Consider the following 20,147-nt stretch of genomic DNA (forward strand, 5'->3'; position numbering starts at 1 on the left):
AAGTATGTTCTGACTGCATGGTCCTGGTCTTCTTGACCAGACCCCATGACATCCATGGCCTGGGGTGCGGATCCAGCCGACTTTATGTCTCGGGGCTGGCTATCTGGAGGCGAGGAAACTGAAAGGAGGATTCGGAGGTGGTCTGGTGCCGTCTCGGTTAGTAGAGAGGCCCAGCAACTGTGAAGTTATCCAGGGGAGGACTCTTCGGGAGAAGGCCACACAAGGGTTGGCTTCTCAAAAAGAGCCTGGACAAGTTGAAGGACCCAAGTGAATCCAATCTCGTGTGGTATCGCCGGACTGGCTGCATGATACTGGTACCACACGAGTGTTCTACAAGATTTCAAGTTTCCCTCACGTGTTTTATAGCAAAGTCTGTGGCAGAGACTTATTCCTGACTCAAACACCCTGTTGACTGCTAGGCCTGGTGAGAGAAGGACTATCCAATTAGGGTGAGGATCCAGCTGTGATTGGCTATTCTCTGGATTTATTCAAAGTGAGAGACTGTTTCATACTGAATTTAACATTAAGAGTACCTGGACTTTCCACCTAAACCCTCTGATCCTATGCTGAGAGACTGTGTTATTAACTACTTTTTGCAAATAAAAATCCCTTTAAGTGTCGTCAGTCTCTGCAGTTTTTGGGCCATCTACGTCGGGAAACCCCTAGACGCATACGAGGTAAAGAAGGTAACATAAGCCCAATAAATCCAGCCGTTCCTTCGGGAGTTAGTGCTACACATATATACTTACATGGGTCCGATCTGGGTATATGTGAAAACTGCCACTCCTGGAATTAGACTTAAAGTGGAGTTCCGACAAAAAAAAAAAAAAAAAAATTAAAGTCAGCAGCTTCAAATACTGCAGCTGCTGACTTTTAATAATCGGACACTTACCTGTCCCAGGGTCCAGCGATGCGGGGGAACGAAGCCCCACTCCTCTCCCCCTCCTCTCTGCGGCACCGGCATTGTCACTGTGGGCACCCGGCTGTGGCTTCACAGCTGGGCACGCACTGCATGTGCGCATGCCCTGCTGCATGCTGACTGGCTGGGCAATCATCTGGGACCTGTGACGTGTCCATGATGATTGCCGAGAGGGAGGGGGGAGAGGTGATCTCCCTTCTGGTGCCACAGAGCCCCAGGAGGAAGTGCGAGCTGGAACCCTCTAAAAGATGGTTTCTGCCCCCCCCCCCCCCAAATAATGACATGCCAAAAGTGGCATTTCAGGGGGTCACCATCCCTAAAAGTGGAAGTTCCGTTTTTGGGTGGAACTCCACTTAAAAATTATCACAATGTATAAACAGAAAATCAGATGAAACCTCCCCACCATCCTGGATTTCCTGGAATGCGTTGGATTTGTTTGTCCAGTTCTTGATATGATTTACTGTTTTTACACTTTTGTGCTTTGCCGCTTTAGGAATTTAGATTTAGTCATGCCAGCGAGTTTGCCGTGTCATGACCTCTCTCCCGCTGAGATGTCACAATGCCACCAAGATTCATCTGGTATTTATCAGTACATAACATGCTGCTTCATTATCGGGTGAGATTACTGTTTGCTAACTGCCGCTTATTCAGAGTAGTGAGCACAGAGGAAAAATAATTAGGGTGCTAATTGCCTTAATGATATCATTTATTTTATTTCCATCTTTGCTTTTAGACGGCGCCGTTTGCAGGGCATTGCTGAAGGCATTATTTCCGTTTTACATGGTATTCCGGCTGAACAATTCATTCTATGCTTTTTTTTCAGTTTAGACTTGCGGTTAGGAAGTTTTAAAAATGCACAGTTGAACCGCAAAGCTGCAAAGGCAGGGGACTGGGGTGTTCACATGCCAATAATCCTGCCGCGTTCAGTGGGCAGTACCGATGACAAACACAATCCATTTAAGCCAAAGGGGATGCACTGCGATCTACCTGCAACATCATGCAATGCACGCAGCTGAGGCATGTTGGTGCGGGATTTATGAGGTTAAAACAGGCATCGCTAGGAGGCACAAATGGCACAGCATCACTGTAATACCTGCTACGTGCATTACTGTGAATCAGTGGCATCGCTAGGGGAGGGCTTTTGGGGCTATAGCCCCGAATCTCTGGCCCATAGCCCCGAGTCCCAGGGGTCCCCAACCACAGGGCTGGGGGCCCATTACCAGGCCGTGGCCTCTCTGCAGCCATGTGGTGGGCAGCACGGGAGAGAGAGCAGAGATATGACATCATCTCCCACCCTGCATCACCACTGTTCCGCCCTCACTGTGCAGCCACAGGCAGCAGAGAGATTACATCATCCCACCCTGCCCGCCCTCTCTCTGGTGACCCTGATGTAAGAAGCAGCTCTCTGGGGACTCTGATGTAAGGGGGGGGGCTCTCTGGTGACCCTGATGTAAGGGGGGGCTCTCTGGTGACCCTGATGTAAGGGGGGGCTCTCTGGGGACCCTGATGTAAGGGGGGGGGGCTCTCTGGGGACGCTGATGTGAAGGGGGCTCTCTGGAGACCCTGATGTAAGGGGGAGGCTCTTTAGGGACCCTGAGGGGACCCCGGTGTAATGATACATATATATTATATATATTATGTGTGTGTGTGTACATATATATATACACATACATATACACACACACACAAACACATTATATACATGTGTATGCCCGCCCATGGGTATGACTTTCTTTACTGCGCTGCTATGGACTCTAACCCCAGATCTTTTGTAGACCCAGCAACTCCCCTGCTGCGAATCATTAACCACTTCAGCCCTGGAAGATTTGGCTGCTCAATCACCAGAGCATTTTTTTGCGATACTGCACTGCGTCGCTTTACCTGACAATTGCACGGTCGTGCGATGCTGTACCCAAACAAAATTGACGTCCTTTTTTCCCCACAAATAGAGCTTTCCTTTGCTGGTATTTGATCAGCTCTGTGGTTTTTATTTTTTGCGCTTCAAACAAAAAAAGAGCGACAATTTTGACAAAAAAACACAATATTTTGTAAGTTTTGCTATAATAAATATCCCCATTTTTTTTTTTTAAAGAAAAGCTAATTTTTTTCTCAGTTTAGGCCGATATGTATTCTTCTACATATTTTTGGTAATAAAAATCATATATATAGATGTATGGCATGTTTATTATTATTTTTTACTAGTAATGGTGGCGATCTGCGATTTTTATCGGGACTGCGACATTATGGCGGACACATCGGATACCTTTCTTTCCATTTTTGGAACGATTGACAAATATATAGCGATCATTGCTATAAAAATGCACTGATTACTGTATAAATGTCGCTGGCAGGGAAGGGGTTAACACTAGAGGGCGCTCAAGGGGTTAACTGTGTTCCCTGACTGTGTGTTCTAACTGTAGGGGGAGGGGACTGACTAGAGGGGATGACAGATGGTGGTTCCCAGCTATTAGTGACACACAATCTCTCTCTCCTCACAGAACAGAGGAAAAAAAAGCCTTTGAAAATTCATTTGCAATAACTCCATCAGTATCCCCAGCAAAGCAGCTTCATTATTATCCCATTAAAGAAGAAGAGAATTGTGCGCTGCGTTTTCGAGATTTCATAATTTGCCACGTCACGAATGTTAATTCTCCGTTATGAATGCTACTTTACAATGCTACTTTACAAGACCGACCGCTTGCGGCTCGTCCTTGCTTCCGAGCATGCGTTTTACTTTGGACTTTTTTTTCCGACAGACTTGTGTACACGCGCTCAGAAAATCCGACAACAGACATTTGGAAAATGTTAAAACCTGCTAGCCAACATTTGTCCGCGGAAAATTTGACAATTGTCCGATGGAGCGTACAGATGCTCGGATTTTCCACCAACAGCCTGACATCATACATTTCCCATCAGAAAATCTGATCGCGTGTACGAGGCATTAGACCAAGAACTAAGAGATCGGACACTGCTGATCGATTGATTCTCAGCCTTAGGGGCGGTGGTGGTTAGAGGCAGCATCGGATCAATGCTGCCTCCTCTTAGGTGAATATGTAGATTTTTTTTTTTTTCGTTTTCAAAACCCACACTTCTCTTTTAATGTCTAGAAATTGCAATTGATCGTTAAACATATGGAACAACAAGCTCCCTATTGAGGAAGATGCATAAGAACCAACATGTAGTGTTCCTACCTGCAATTTTTACAAGCAACACAGTTTATGGTGCACTCAAACACTGCTCCCCCCCATACAGCTCTTCCAATAGATCCAATTAAAAGTAAGTAAAAAGATCCACATTACGAGCATCGTGTTAGGTAGACCTATAGGAACAGGCAGAGGCTCTTGGGCAAACTATTTACTTTGCTCCTTCTAATTTCAAAAATTAAAATGGGGTTGTGAATTATAAATACTTGTCAGTTTTAAGAGGGTTTCCAGTGGAGAACTGAGTGTCATTTTATCTACACTTGGCTTTTTCACTCTTGATAGATACCTTTTTTATAAATCGTGTTTAATTAGTTCATTGGCATAAAGAAGATCTGTGAAAATGAGTCTATAGAGGAGCAATCTACCTCGGGTGCCAAAGTGACTTCAACTTATTAATTAATTCTTATGTCTTACTGTCAACCAGTCTTTGATGGTGTAATATGATGTAAGTATAAATGATAATCAAGGCAGTACATTTAAAAACAGACACAACAAAACATTAGTTTATATCCTTGTCTTTTTTTTTTTTTTTTTAACCATATAAGGTTTTTATTGAGTTTTAAGTTTACACAAATTAGAAAATACAGAAGAATAGAAAGGTGTATAAAACCATACCTAAACATTCCAAATACGGGTGTAGGTGCAAGTAATGCCGCATACACATGATCGGACTATCAGGCGTACTTGGTCCGGCGGGCCAGTGTCCGCCGGACAATCCGCCCGTGTGTGGGCTCCAGCGGACTTTTTCTTTACAAAAGTCTGGCGGACTTAGAAAGAAATTTTGACTCAAAGTCAAGTCCTCCATCGGCGAAACTGACACCTCGCTAGCCCCGTCACCTGATATGAATTTAAAGGGGAAGCCCTACGCCGAAAAAATGGCGTGGGGGTCACCCCAAGGTCCATAGCAGACCTTTATCTGAGCATGCAGCCCGGTCAGTCAGGAAGGGGGGTGGGGACGAGCGGATGCCCCCCTCCTGAGCCGTACCAGGCCGCGTGCCCTCAACATGGGGGGGTGCTTTGGGGAAGGGGGGCCCCCCACCCCAAACCCCATGTTGATGAGGACAAGGGCATCTTCCCGACAACCCTGGCCGTTGGTTGTGGGGTCTGCGGGCGGGGGGGCTTATCGGAATCCGAGAGCCCTCTTAATAAGGGGGCCCCCAGATACCGGCCCCCCACCCTATGTGAATGAGTATGGGGTACATTGTATGTGAATGAGTATGGGGATCATGTGTACGCGGCATAAGGTGCGCCATACATGACCTTTATGCCGCATACACATGATCAGACTTTCCGGCAGATTTGGTCCGTGGGATCGGAATCTGTCTGACAATTCGATTGTGTGTGGGCTACAGTGGACTTTTTTTTCCCAAAAGTCTGATGGACCTAGAAATAAAACATGTTTCAAATCTAATCGATGGACTCAAGTCCGACGGACTAAAAATCGGGAAAACCGTTTGTGTGCTAGTCCGACGGACCAAATACGATGCAAGGGAAGCTATTGGCTACTGGCTATTGAACTTCCTTGTTTAGTCCCGTTTATGTCATCATGTTCAAAACGAACGGACTTTCGAACGGACTTAGTCCGGTCATGTGTGGCCAAGTCTGTTTCGTTCAGAAAGTCCGTCGTGTGTACGTGGCATTAGAGCAGTAGTCAACAGAACAACAAGAAAAGGTGGTGTAGACGTACATGAGCCTGTAGGGTAATTTTTGCACGAACCACATATGAATATGAAATCATTTATGCATGTTCAAGTTACAAGTACCATTCAACCCATGGTTTCCAATTTCCATCAAAGGATGTGCAAGAGACTGACCTAATAGCTATGAGTCTTTCATATTGATAATTGAGACTGACTTGTACCAGGACCTTCCACCGATACCAACGATGGGATACTATTCCTCCTACTAATAGGGGCACTACTTCTCCTCCTCTTGACCACCAACCCTGAGACCATTATGCAGCCTATTGCATTATGGTGTGCACCCCAAAGCTCAAACACACAAGCTGTGATGGATCCGATCCCACACTCCGATTGAGTGCTTCCATCAGTATACTGCTTCCTAAGTCCTGGAACACAAGTCCAATGGATCTGGCTATAGGAACCCCCAAGAACTAGACGACACCAGTCTTGGAGTACACCAGGAACATATGAACTTTTATTTAAGATCTCACACAAAATATATACAGTGGGGTGACTAAAACCTAACCTAATTAGCATGAGCTAATTATCTAATCAACACTGGACTCCTTCGATCAATTGCAGGTTAATTAGCACAAACAACAAAACAACAATTGGTAAAATATTCTTTAGAATCTGTGTCAAGCCAGACTAGACTCATTTACATTATACAAGACAACAGACAGGTGGCTGGAGTTGATGATATTAGCATCTAAGAGTTTGTGTCCCAACAGTGTGATTCAGTCTATTGCTAACATGGCATTTACATATCCAGAGTCTGTGTGTCTTGGGGGGGGGGGGGAGACACGGACCTGAATCCAAGTAAAACCACCTCAGGGGTCACCAGGCATACAGCTCACAAAGAGCACCGTTCCCCCAAATGCGAGGGCCCATTATCACAAGTTAGGAAGCTCGGATTCAGTCCCCTCCAAGAGCCTCGGTCCCAGCTAGGTCTGTCACACAAGCCTTTCTCTGCAGCCTCAGCTGCACAGGACAATGAATGAATGGCAAGTGCTCTCTGCTGAGCGGCTTCCTGTTCATTCATAAAATTAAAGTGTAAGAGCTGTAAGGTGAACACAGGACACCCGCCTCACCCCCCCGGTATAGCTGACCTGGACATAATTACCCTTTCTAAGCCCCGGTATATCCGCGTCAGGAGTCCAGGGCTTAGAAATCCCCTCAGCATCCACACGTCTTCTCCATATTTGACAGGATGGGCTGTGCGTCTGCTGATTGGTCGGCGCCACCCATGTGATGGCGCTGACCAATTAGAATGCTCCGAAACGTCCCTCCTGACGAGGTACATTTTGGACATTCAGGAGATTTCGACTGCCCCGCACACAAAATGAAGTTCAATGCTTCCGATCATGCGTCGAATTGTTTCCGAGCACGCGTAGGAATTTTGCACGTCGGAATTGGTACAGACGATCGGAATTTCCGATCTGACTGAAAAATAGAGAACCTGCTCTCAATTTTTTGCTGGCTGGATTTCTGCCAGCAAAAGTCTGATGGAGCATACACATGGTCGGAATTTCTGACCAAAAGCTCACATCCAACTTTTGCTGGCAGAATTTCTGATCATGTGTATGGAGCTTAAGCCCCAGACTGCTGACAGGATATACCTGGGCTTAGGACAGGAGATTGCCATGGTCCAGGTCAGTGGGACTGGGGGGGGGGGGGGGGTGGGGAGGAGGGGGTCCTGTGTAAGTTCACCTAACAGATTTTTCTGTAAAGGTGAACTTACCCTTTGAGCATAGCAAACACAGCTTACTATGCTTCAGTTATGAGTAAACACAGTGAGTGAGTGTGTGTGTTCACGGTGTTCATTTAGTAAAAGTAAGGCGCTGGTAGATGACATACAGTGGTGTGAAAAAGTGTTTGCCCCCTTCCTCATTTCCTGTTCCTTTGCATGTTTGTCACACTTAAGTGTTTCGGAACATCAAACCAATTTAAACAATAGTCAAGGACAACACAAGTAAACACAAAATGCAATTTGTAAATGAAGGTGTTTATTATTAAAGGTGAAAAAAAAATCCAAACCATCATGGCCCTGTGTGAAAAAGTGATTGCCCCCCTTGTTAAAACATACTATAACTGTGGTTGTCCACACCTGAGTTCAATTTCTCTAGCCACACCCAGGCCTGATTATTGCCACACCTGTTCACAATCAAGGCATCACTTAAATAGGAGCTGCTTGACACAGTAAGGTCCACCAGAAGATCCTTAACCACTTTCAGACCGGACCATTTTGCTGGTAAATGACCAGAGGTCTTTTTACAATTTGGCACTGCGCTGCTTTAACTGGTAATTGCGCGGTCATGCAATGTTGTACCCAAACAAAATTTGCGTCCTTTTCTTCCCACAAATAGAGCTTTCTTTTGATGGTATTTGATTGCCTCTGCGATTTTAATTTTTTGCGATATAAATGGAAAAAGACCGCAAATTTTGAAAAAAAATGATATTTTCTACTTTTTGTTATTAGAAAAATCCAATAAATTCAATTTTAGTCATACATTTAGGCCAAAATGTATTCAGCCACATGTCTTTGGTAAAAAAAAAGTCAATAACTGTATATTTATTGGTTTGCGCAAAAGTTGTCACATCTACAAACTAAGGTACGTTTTCTGGAATTTACGCAGCTTTTAGTTTACGACTGCCTATCTCAGTTCTTGAGGTGCTAAAATGGCAGGGCAGTACAAAACCCCCCCAAATGACCCCATTTTGGAAAGTAGACCCCCTAAGGAAATTGATAAGTGGCATGTTGAGCCCATCGAATATTTTATTTTTTTGCCTCAAGCGATTGAATAATGACAAAAAAATAATTTTTATTTTTTTTTTACACAAAGTTGTCACTAAATGATATATTGCTCACACATGCTATGGGCATATGTGAAATGACACCCCAAAATAAATTCTGCTGCTTCTCCTGAGTACGGGGATACCACACGTGTGGGATTTTTTGGGAGCCTAGCCGCGTACGGGGCCCCGAAAGCCAAGAACCGCCTTCAGGTTTTCTAAGGGCGTAAATATTTGACTTCACTCCTCACTACCTATTACAGTTTTGAAGGCCATAAAATGCCAAGATGGCACAAAACCCCCACAAATGACCCCATTTTAGAAAGTAGACACCCCAAGCTATTTGCTGAGAGGCATTTTGAGTCCATGGAATATTTTATATTTTGCCACAAGTTGCGGGAAAATTACAAACTTAAATTTTTTTTTATTTTTTTTTCACAAAGTTGTCAGTAAATGATATATTGCTCACACATGCTATGGGCATATGTGAAATGACACCCCAAAATAAATTCTGCTGCTTCTCCTGAGTACGGGGATACCACATATGTGGGACTTTTTGGGAGCCTAGCCGCGTACGGGGCCCCGAAAACCAAGAACCGCCTTCAGGTTTTCTAAGGGCGTAAATATTTGACTTCACTCCTCACTACCTATTACAGTTTTGAAGGCCATAAAATGCCAAGATGGCACAAAACCCCCACAAATGACCCCATTTTAGAAAGTAGACACCCCAAGCTATTTGCTGAGAGGCATGTTGAGTCCATGGAATATTTTATATTTTTCCACAAGTTGCGGGAAAATTACAAACTTTTTTTTTTTTTTTTTTTTTCACAAAGTTGTCACTAAATGATATATTGCTCACGCATGCCATGGGCATATGTGAAATGACACCCCAAAATAAATTCTGCTGCTTCTCCTGAGTACGGGGATACCACATATGTGGGACTTTTTGGGAGCCTAGCCGCGTACGGGGCCCCGAAAACCAAGCACCGCCTTCAGGCTTTCTAAGGGCGTTACAGTTTTGAAGGCCATAAAATGCCAAGATGGCACAAACCCCCCCCCAAATGACCCCATTTTGGAAAGTAGACACCCCTAAATTTAGGGGTACACTAGTGAGACTAGGTAATAAATGGCGGGTGCCCTGAAACTATAAAAAAAATAACTAACCAATCAGCGTCACCTGTAACAGTTATATGGTGATCACTGGTGAAAGGGTTAACTAGGGGGCAATCAGGGGGCTTTATGCGGTAGTATATGGGGGTCCCTGGCGCTATAAAAAGCTGCGGCGAACCTAAATACCTACCTGCCTAACTAGCGTCACCTGTGACACTAATACAGTGATCAGAAAAACGATCGCTTATTAGGCTGGGTTCACACTGGAGCGATGTGGGAACGCCACGAATGCGCGGCGGGTTCCCTCATCACATGCCTCCCGGCGGCAGTTCACACTGCCCTATGCGAACTGCTGGGAGTGTCAGTGAAATGTTAATGACACCCCCAGATCAGTTCGCATATCGCAGTGCGATCTGCAAACTCGGATCGCATGGTGTGAACACCCATGCGATCCGATTCTGCTGCGGACCAAAAAAAGGGTCCCGTGCGAGTTTGCGGCGGGTGCGGCGGGTGCGACACGAATTCAGCCATACTATCTGTATGGCTGAACTCGAATCGCACAGAGATCGGATGTGATTTGCACTGCAGTGCGGTGCGAATCACATCCGTTCTCATAAACCGCTGCAATGTGAACCCAGCCTTAGTGACACTGGCGACGGGGGGTGATCACGGGGTTAAACCTTTATTGGGGGGGTTAGAGGGGTACCTTAGAACTAAAGGAGGCTAACCCTAACTGCCCTAACAGTTATTACAGTCACAAATGACACCCGCCGGGTGATCAGGGGGTTAAACCTTTATTAGGTAATAAATGGCGGGTGCCCTGAAACTATAAAAAAATAACTAACCAACCAGCGTCACCTGTAACAGTTATATGGTGATCACTGATCACTGGTGAAAGGGTTAACTAGGGGGCAATCAGGGGGCTTTATGCGGTAGTATATGGGGGTCCCTGGCGCTATAAAAAGTTGCGGCGAACCTAAATACCTACCTGCCTAACTAGCGTCACCTGTGACACTAATACAGCGATCAGAAAAATGATCGCTTATTAGGCTGGGTTCACACTGGAGCGATGCGGGAACGCCACGAATCCGCGGCGGGTTCCCGCATCGCATGCCTCCCGGCGGCAGTTCACACTGCCCTATGCGAACTGCTGGGAGTGTCAGTGAAATAATGACACCCCCAGATCAGTTCGCATATCGCAGTGCGATCTGCAAACTCGGATCGCATGGTGTGAACACCCATGCGATCCGATTCTGCTGCGGACCAAAAAAAGGGTCCCGTGCGAGTTTGCGGCGGGTGCGGTGGGTGCGACACGAATTCAGCCATACTATCTGTATGGCTGAACTCGAATCGCACAGAGATCGGATGTGATTTGCACTGCAGTGCGGTGCGAATCACATCCGTTCTCAAACCGCTGCAATGTGAACCCAGCCTTAGTGACACTGGCGACGGGGGGTGATCACGGGGTTAAACCTTTATTGGGGGGGTTAGGGGGGTACATTAGAACTAAAGGGGGCTAACCCTAACTGCCCTAACAGTTATTACAGTCACAAATGACACCAATGCAAAAAAAAAAAAAAATGCAATTGGTGTCACTGTGACTGGGGGGGCAGGGGTAATTGGGGGGGTGATCGGGGGGTAAAGGGGGGGTGTGAGTGTGCCTGGCATGTTCTACTGTATGTGTGGTGTGTTGGTGCAACTCACCGAACCTCTCTCCTCGGTGCCGGAATGAAAAATACCGACACGGAGGAGAGAATACATCACTTCCTCTCCTGTGTTTACATTACAGGAGAGGAAGTGATGTCACGGAGGATTTCCATTCGTCGAGAGCGATCGCGAGGGGGTGGCCATGAATGAATGGCCGCCCCCTCATCCCGGATCGCTCTCGAAGGAATGCCGACCGCCGCAGGCACCGGGGGGGGCCCGATCGGGCCCCCCACCCGCGGGCAGGCAGGGACTTATATATACGCCCATATGCCTGCCCGTGCCATTCTGCCGACGTATATCGTCGTGCGGCGGTCGGCAAGTGGTTAAAAGCTACACATCATGCCGAGACCCAAAGAAATTCAGGAACAATTGAGAAAGAAAGTAATTGAGATCTATCAGTCTGGAAAGGGTTATAAAGCCATTTCCAAAGCTTTGGGAATCCAGCGAACCACAGTGAGAGCCATTATCCACAAATGGCGAAGACATGGAACAGTGGTGAACCTTCCCAGGAGTGGCCGGCCGCCCAAAATTACCCCAAGAGCACAGCAAAGACTCATCGTTCGGTAGTATACCAGTTATGTCTGCGATAATACTAAATATTTTCCTCCAATAGCTAGTGAGATATGACCCAGAAGATATGAAGAATGGTACCACAATGGCCACATTCTCTCCAACATAGGGAGGATTGGGAGGGGTAATATTTTGCCAACTGGTAAAGGGTTCTATACCACTGAACCACTATTTTCTGTCTGGGTTAATTCCCAATGAATAATAAAGTGGGAGGCTCACTGCTGTGGTCTGACTTTCTATTAGAGGGCGGCCATGTTTGTACTCCATGGTACCACTGTATGTAGAAACATCACTAACCCTATTTTGTTTGCTTCCGAGTTGGACTGCGGACTACGGGATTTGTAGCGTGCATAGAGCAGTACACATGACCACAACTAACATACACTGCTTGTTCCAAACAAATTGAAGTCTGTATAGGTAAAGGAGAGGTTCAGGAGCTCAGAGAGGACATTATAAGGAGCGGACAAACACAGAAATGATTTCATGAAAATAGATCACAGGACCATTAACTATGTGCATGGATTTTTTAGGAGCATAAAGATATTATTCAGTGTCACTTTAATGGGGGCAAATTTCCTTTAAGTGATGAAAAAAATTGAAGGTGCGAGATGGATTTTTTTTCTTGAGCAAATTTAATTCTAACAGTGAATGTGGTTTTCGTACGGGAAATTTAATTAACTGAAAAAAATTGAATGGTAACCGCTTGCCGACCATTTTGCTTAGATATGGTGGCAAAGCGGCCCTGCTGCACCATATCACCTACTAGGTACGTGATACGGAACTTCCAGGTAAGGGCCGTGCGTGCGTGCCGCTGGCAACCCAACCATCCTGTGAATAAATAAAGCAGATGCCGATCAGTGGGTACCGGACCCCCGATAGTTCGGAAAACACACAGGACAGGCCTCTGCCTATGTAAACAAGGCAGAGATCTGCCTTGTCAGCGAGTAAATAATGGATTTTTTTCCCCCTCAGGAAATTAACTCTATTACTACCCTGTCCTGTTAAACCGCTGTATGGTCTTGGCCACCATGCTGCAGCTCAATTTCAGGGTCTTGGCAATCTTCTCATAGCCTAGGCCATCTTTATGTAGAGCAGCAATTCTTTTTTTCAAATCCTCAGAGAGTTCTTTGCCATGAGGTGTCATGTAGAACTTCCAGTGACCAGTATGAGAGAATGGGAGCGATAACACCAAATTTAACACACCTGCTCCCCATTCACACTTCAGATCTTGTAACACTAATGAGTCACATGACACCAGGGAGGGAAAATGGTTAATTGGGCCCAATTTGGACATTTTTTACTGAAAAGCACCACCAACTGTACACAAATACACTGGCTAGGCACACATTGAACCCCTTGATCGCCCGAGATGTTTAACCCCTTCCCAGCCAGTGTCATTAGTACAGTGACAGTGCATATTTTTACCACTAATCGCTATATTAGTATCACTGGATCCCACAGAATGTCAAAAGTGTCAGTTAGTATCCAATTGTCCACTGCAATATTGCAGTCCCGCTATAAGTTGCTGATCGCTGCCATTACTATTATGAAAAAAAATAAAACTTCAAGTACACAGTATCTCACAAAATTGAGTACACCCCTCACATGTATATTTGTCAAGATTTTATTATATCTTTTCATGTGACAACAGAAGTGACAGTTTGCTACAATGTAAAGTGGTGAGTGTACAGCTTGTATAACAGTGTAAATTTGCTGTCCCCTCAAAATAACGCAACACACAGCCATTAATGTCTAAACCGCTGGCAACAAAACTGAGTACACCCCTAAGTGAAAATGTCCAAATTGGGCCCAAAGTGTCAATATTTTGTGAGGTCACCATTATTTTCCAGCACTGCCTTAACCCTCTTGGGCATGGCGTTCACCAGAGCTTCACAGGTTGCCACTGGAGTCTTCTTCCACCCTTCCATGACGACATCACAGAGATGGTGGATGTTAGAGACCTTGCGCTCCTCCACCTTCTGCAGCCCCAGACCATGACACTCCCACCACCATGCTTTACTGTAGGCAAGACACACTTGTCTTTGTACTTCTCACCTGGTTACTGCCACACACAATTGGCACCATCTGAACCAAATAAGTTAAAGCGGTTCTGCACAGAATTTATTTTTATTTATTTTTGGCTGATTGTTTAGAAAAGATGTGTTTTAATTAATGTCCTTACTTGTCCTGATTTCGGCCGCTTTACATGTCCGTATTTTCATAAAATCATTATTTTTATGAATCTATTTTGGCCGATGTCATCTTGCTTGTGGGTATTTGAAGCCCACAAGCAATCACTTCCTCCTTCCCTCACTTTGGAGGAACCAGCATTCCTTGCTGGTTCCCGCGCACGGTCAGTGGCTACAGCTACGAGCGGCGTATCCGGCTAGGCGCACTGACTCCTGGGATGAATTATACGAGATCACAGGATCACAGTGCGGAGATCAGCGGAAATGATGCCGATACCCGCAGAAACCCTGCCCATAGCCGCAGGGAGAAAATAAGAAACACAGCAGAGAACGAAACGAAGGAGGTAAAACAATAAAAAACAAGGGACATTGAGCACTAGTTAGAGCTTTGTAAAAAAAGAAAGGCAGGAAGATAAAAAAATGTGTGCGGAACCACTTTAATCTTGGTCTCATCAGACCACAGGACATGGTTCCAGTAATCCAAGAGGGGTAAATTTTCCGGAGGTCAAGTGGTTAAAAGCATATAAAATTTTGAATTACTTTCAAATGACATTTGTCAAGTCTCTACTGAGATTTTTCATAGGAACATTTGTGCAAATATCTACCAGTGTAGGGTAAGCTTTAGGATTGCAATGCATTCATTAAAAGTGTACTGTATCTAAAACCAAATATTTTCTTTTTTTTAGCTTCATTACTATGACTGAAAGTGTAGAAAAATCCAAAAACTGAGTTGCCTCTACTCCTAAGGGGCACTCTGATGGGTACATTTACATTAAGGGGCATACTATTAGGCACATTTTTCTGTGCCCATCAGAGTGAACCTTAACATAAAATAAGGGGCATGCTGATGGGCACATTTTATGTTAAGGGGCACGCTGATAGGCACATTTTGTTGTGCCCATCAAAGTGAACCTTACATTAAATGTGCCCATCAGCATGCCCCTTAACATTAAATCTGCCCGTCGGAATTCCCCTTATTTTATGTTAAGGGGCACACTGATGGGCATATTTTATGTTAAGGGTCATGCTAATGGGCACATTTTATTGTGCCCATCAGAGTGATACTTACATTAAATGTACACATCAGTGTGGTAAACACCCCACATACCTTGAGGCAGGCAGGGATCGGGAGCCAGCAAGCTGCAGAGGGAAAGAGCTGCAAGTCTTGCTGAAGGGGGCGGGGCGTGCATACGCATCATACCGCACAGCCGGCCGAGTAAGAGCCAAGTGTCAAGAGATGACAAACAGAATGGGATGGGCGAGTGACGTCATGGTGTATCACGCATCCCGCCGGGAGATAGTAATCAGCAGGGGGCGGGGTGCACATTTGACATCATTGGTTGCAGGGACACTGCAACCAATGACTGCTGAGTGGAGGAGTGGGATGTGGCGCTGTAAACTGATGGCCTAACAGTCCGGACAGGAGCATCACTCAGTCCGTGTTTGGACTGCAGGCCGCCATTTAGTGACGGCTGCTGTACAGTATAAAATCTTCACTTTGCAAAGAATACCCAATCACATGCAAGGAAAATAGAAAAACAGCATTTTTGCTTGCACATGATTGGATGATGGAACTCAGCAGAGCTTCTGCCAATTTAATAGGCTCTGGAGCAACTGCTCTTGTAGAGTGCAATTCCACTTTGCAAAGTCCACAGTCAATTTGCCTTTCGTAAATCAACCCCAAAGTGATCATACAGTATGCTTGCATGGAGATCACATAATCCCTGGAATCTGAAAGCTCCTAACCCAGAACAGGCTGGATGATGCATATGTAATTGATCCAGGCCTGCCTAAGCTGCCCACCTGCCATAAATGTACTGTGGGCAGAAGGCAAGTGGTTAATGAGGTAGAAGTTGCAGGGAGAAACACGTGTGAGCTGTGTGGGACCAAAGAGATCACTACTTCTAGAAATGTTGGTTTCCCGGAGGACATTAGCGGAGAATTTCTCATGTATGAAGCAGGGTCAGAAGTACATACAACCATTTTTGAAAGTATCTGTGACTTTTTGGGTGCTCCATTCAACATATACCGTAGATATCATTTGTGGATATCCATTCAATTGTATCTGAGAGATTCTTCAGGGTAGCTCTCTGGGCACCATGTCTGATGAGCTTGATAGTCTTTTCAGTAGAATTTTCTTGGCAATTTTTTTACAAGGTCTTTCCTAAACCGTCCCCAAATGCTCCACTTGGGACTGGCATGCAGAATGTGCTCACCAGGAACCAGAGAAGTGTTTAATAGTGCAGTATTTTAATAAAAGATTGATGTATGACATAATCAATGATAAAAGCAAAAGCACTTAGATGAGGATCGCGCAGCAACGTGACATCAGCACAGGAAAACCCTGCCCCAACGTGTTTCGTCCAATAGAACATTATCAAGAGGTCATATTTATATATATACAAGGGTTCTTCAAAAAGTTTCCACTCTTTTTTTTAACTCTTTGTATTAAGAATTTCAAAACCAAAATACATCACTTCTACTAAACTGCAAGGTCAGCCGACTTGCCAGATAGACTAGTCACATGACACTCTCAGATACGACCAATTACTACTCCCACTCTCACCATTTCCAACAAAAATTTGAAAGTGCCAAAACTTTTTGAAGACCCATGTGTGTATATATATGTAGCACTGACCCCCGAAGGAGCGGCTGGTTTTGCTGGGCTTACCGTTTACCTTCCGCACCTCGTTCTTGTCTAGGGGTTCCCGAGGTTGATGGCCCAATAACTGCAGAGACCGACACATGAATCTCTTTTTAGGAATTTTTATTTGCATAAAATGTTGAACAGAACACAGTCTCTCAGTCGGGAATAGAGGGTATGGGTAGGAAAGCTCAGGTACTTTTTGGAAACTGCTGACACTTGAAATGTCTCTCTAGATGATCCAGGGAATAGCCATTCGCAAGTGGATATTTCAACTACCAGATAAATCCCTGTTTGTGGATTTAGCAGCCGACAGGTGATTTAAGCTTAACAAAGTCTCAGCCACAGACTTGATTGTAGAACTTTAAGTTAGCACAGGTACTTAGGTGTTACCGAAGGATGAAAATAGGAACTTTCTTACAGTACCAGTATCTTGCAGCCGGTCCGGAGATACCATAAGAATGCGGATTTACTTGTTGTCCTTTCAGCTCAGCTTCCAGGCTCTTACCGAGCAGCCAGCCTCGTGCGTTGCCCTCTTCCGAAGAGTCTTCCCCTGGTTGCTCCAGCCGCTGGGCCTCTCCAAACCCGAGACAGCACTGGACCACCTTGAAATCCTCCTTCCAGTTACTGTGCCTGGGACTAGCCAGTCCAGAGACTCGGAAATGGATGGATCCGCACCCCAGGCCATGAGGGCCTCTGGGGGCTGGTCAGGAGGACCAGGACCCTGGAGTCAGAACATACTTCTGGACCGGAACCCAAAACCACGTGACCTCAGCACCTTAAGTACCCTCTTCCAGAATACACAGCGAGACAACGAGCCCACTGATTGGCTCAGAGATAGAGATTGGTACCTAATGCGTCCAACCAGACTGCGTTCCAATGCCTGTCAGAGATGGTACATACACCTATGACCAGGCAGAACACAATACAGCCAAACTGATGCCAGAATCACAATTTACATAATTTAACCCTAAGACCCAACTATAGTCTTAGAAAAACGAAATGTACAAAACATAGAGCGTGTTCTTCAGGAGTACCGGCGCCACACACACACACATATATATATCTATCTATATATATATATATATATATATATATATATATATATATATATATATATACATATACACATACACATACATACATATACACATACATACATACACACACACATGCATTTTTTTTTCGTATTTAGCAGTTTTTTTAAGCACAGCTTGAAAATTACACTCTAAAAAATGGTCACCATAGTTGAGGCATATGCCTGCTAAGAATAGGTGGAATATAAGTGCTCCTACCCTTTAAATAAATAACTAGTTTTGCGGTTCATTCCATTCCAACATGCAATCTGTTGTTCTGGTGTAGCAAATGTCTGACAATAGTTGTATTGAAAAGGTCAAAAAAAAAAAAAAAAGAGAGAGATACCCTTTTCTGATATTATCTTCTACAGTCTTAAAATACATTTTTGCATGAATGTCTGAATTTCCTTGCATTGTATGTCACACACACCCGTCTCCTTTTTTCATGAGCGATCATTATATATTTTTTTTTCTTTTCTCCTCCTGGTTGGAAATAACACATTGACACAATAGACAGACATCACAGATCGAGACCATCTCGCAAATCTGGCAGACGCTCAGGAACATCTCGCTGGATGGCTTGCTATGTAAATGTAGCTCCCCTTCCTTCCATGCATAATGACATTTATTTTTACCCAGTCTCTAACTAATGTCTGTTCCGCCTTTTCCTTCAGAGATCACTTCTGCGTTGTCACACTTTGTGCCGCTGTTAAAGCATACCTCTCTCTCAAGGCACATGCTGGCATCTGGCTGGTAATGCTGCACTGAAAGGTGCGTCTTGCCATAAAATGGAATGGATTTTTATTGCCATGTTAGCATACATTTTTTTTTTTATTCCTTTTTTCAGTTGATTCATTTTAAGGGATGATAGGATTTGCTATGGACAGTAGTTTATTTCTTGTTGAAGCATGTGTTGCCAGAATCCACTGTGCACAAAAAAATGTGCCATATGTCGCCGTTTAACACCCAACTGAAGTCACAGAAATAGATAATTTGCGGTTCTGTTATAAGCATGCACAACACCCGCTATGTGCTTGCTCCAGTGTTACATAGTTACATAGTAGGTGAGGTTGAAAAAAGATGCAAGTCCATCAATTCCATCCTATGTGTGTGATTATATGTCAGTATTACATTGTATATCCCTGTATGTTGCGGTCGTTCAGGTGCTTATCTATTAGTTTTTTTAAATTATCGCTGCCCCCCACTGAGACCGCCGCCTGTGGAAGGGAATTCCACATCCTTGCCGCTCTTACAGTAAAGAATCCTCTACGCAGTTCAAGATTTAACCGCTTTTCCTCTAATTTTATTGAGTGGCCGCGTCTTATTAAATTCCCTTACGTGGAAAAGTTTTATCCCTATTGTGGGGTCACCAGTACGGTATTTGTACATTGAAATCATATCCCCTCTCAAGCGTCTCTTCTCCAGATAGGACAAATTCAGTGCTTATAACCTTTCCTCATAACTAATATCCTCCAGACAATTTATTAGCTTTGTTGCCCTTCTCTGGACTCGCTCCATTTCCAGTACATCCTTCCTGAGGACTGGTGGCCAGAACTGGACAGCATACTCCAGGTGCGGCCGGACCAGAGTCTTGTAGAATGGGAAAATTACAGCTTTATCTCTGGAGTTAATCCCCTTTTTAATGCATGCCAATATTCTGTTTGCTTTGCTTGCCGCAGCTTGGCATTGCATGACATTTGGTGGCACTGACTGGCATGGCAAATGACAACCCACATCTAGTGGCAGTTGACGTGGCAAGTGACAATCTGCTAATGGTGGCAGGTGATGTGGAAAGTGACAATCTGCAAATGGTGGCAGGTGATGTGGCATGTGACAATCCGCATCAGGTGGCAGGTGATGTGACAAGTGACAATCTGCAAATGGTGGTAGGTGATGAGGCAAGTGACAATCCGGATCAGGTGGCAAGAGATCGTGGCAAGTGAGAATCTGCAAATGGTGGCAAGTGACATGGCAAGTGACAATCTGCAAATGGTGGCAGGTAACGTGGCAATCTTCAAATGGCAGGTTATGTAGCAAATGACAATCCACATCTGGTGGCATGCGACTTGGCAAGTGACAAATCACATCCAGTGGCAGGTGACGGTGGCAAGGTAAAAAGCTGCATCTGGTGATAGGCGACGGGGAAAGTGACATGCAGCATCTGGTGGCAGAAGATGTGGCAAGTGACACGCCCAGGGCTCCCACTGAATCTGCATTATGGTGAGTTGAACCACTTCATTATATATTAGAATGT

This window comes from Lithobates pipiens, unplaced genomic scaffold (assembly GCF_037356315.1).
Source record: "Lithobates pipiens isolate NorthernLeopardFrog02 unplaced genomic scaffold, aLitPip1_a1.2 Scaffold_19, whole genome shotgun sequence".
Taxonomy (NCBI): domain Eukaryota; kingdom Metazoa; phylum Chordata; class Amphibia; order Anura; family Ranidae; genus Lithobates; species Lithobates pipiens.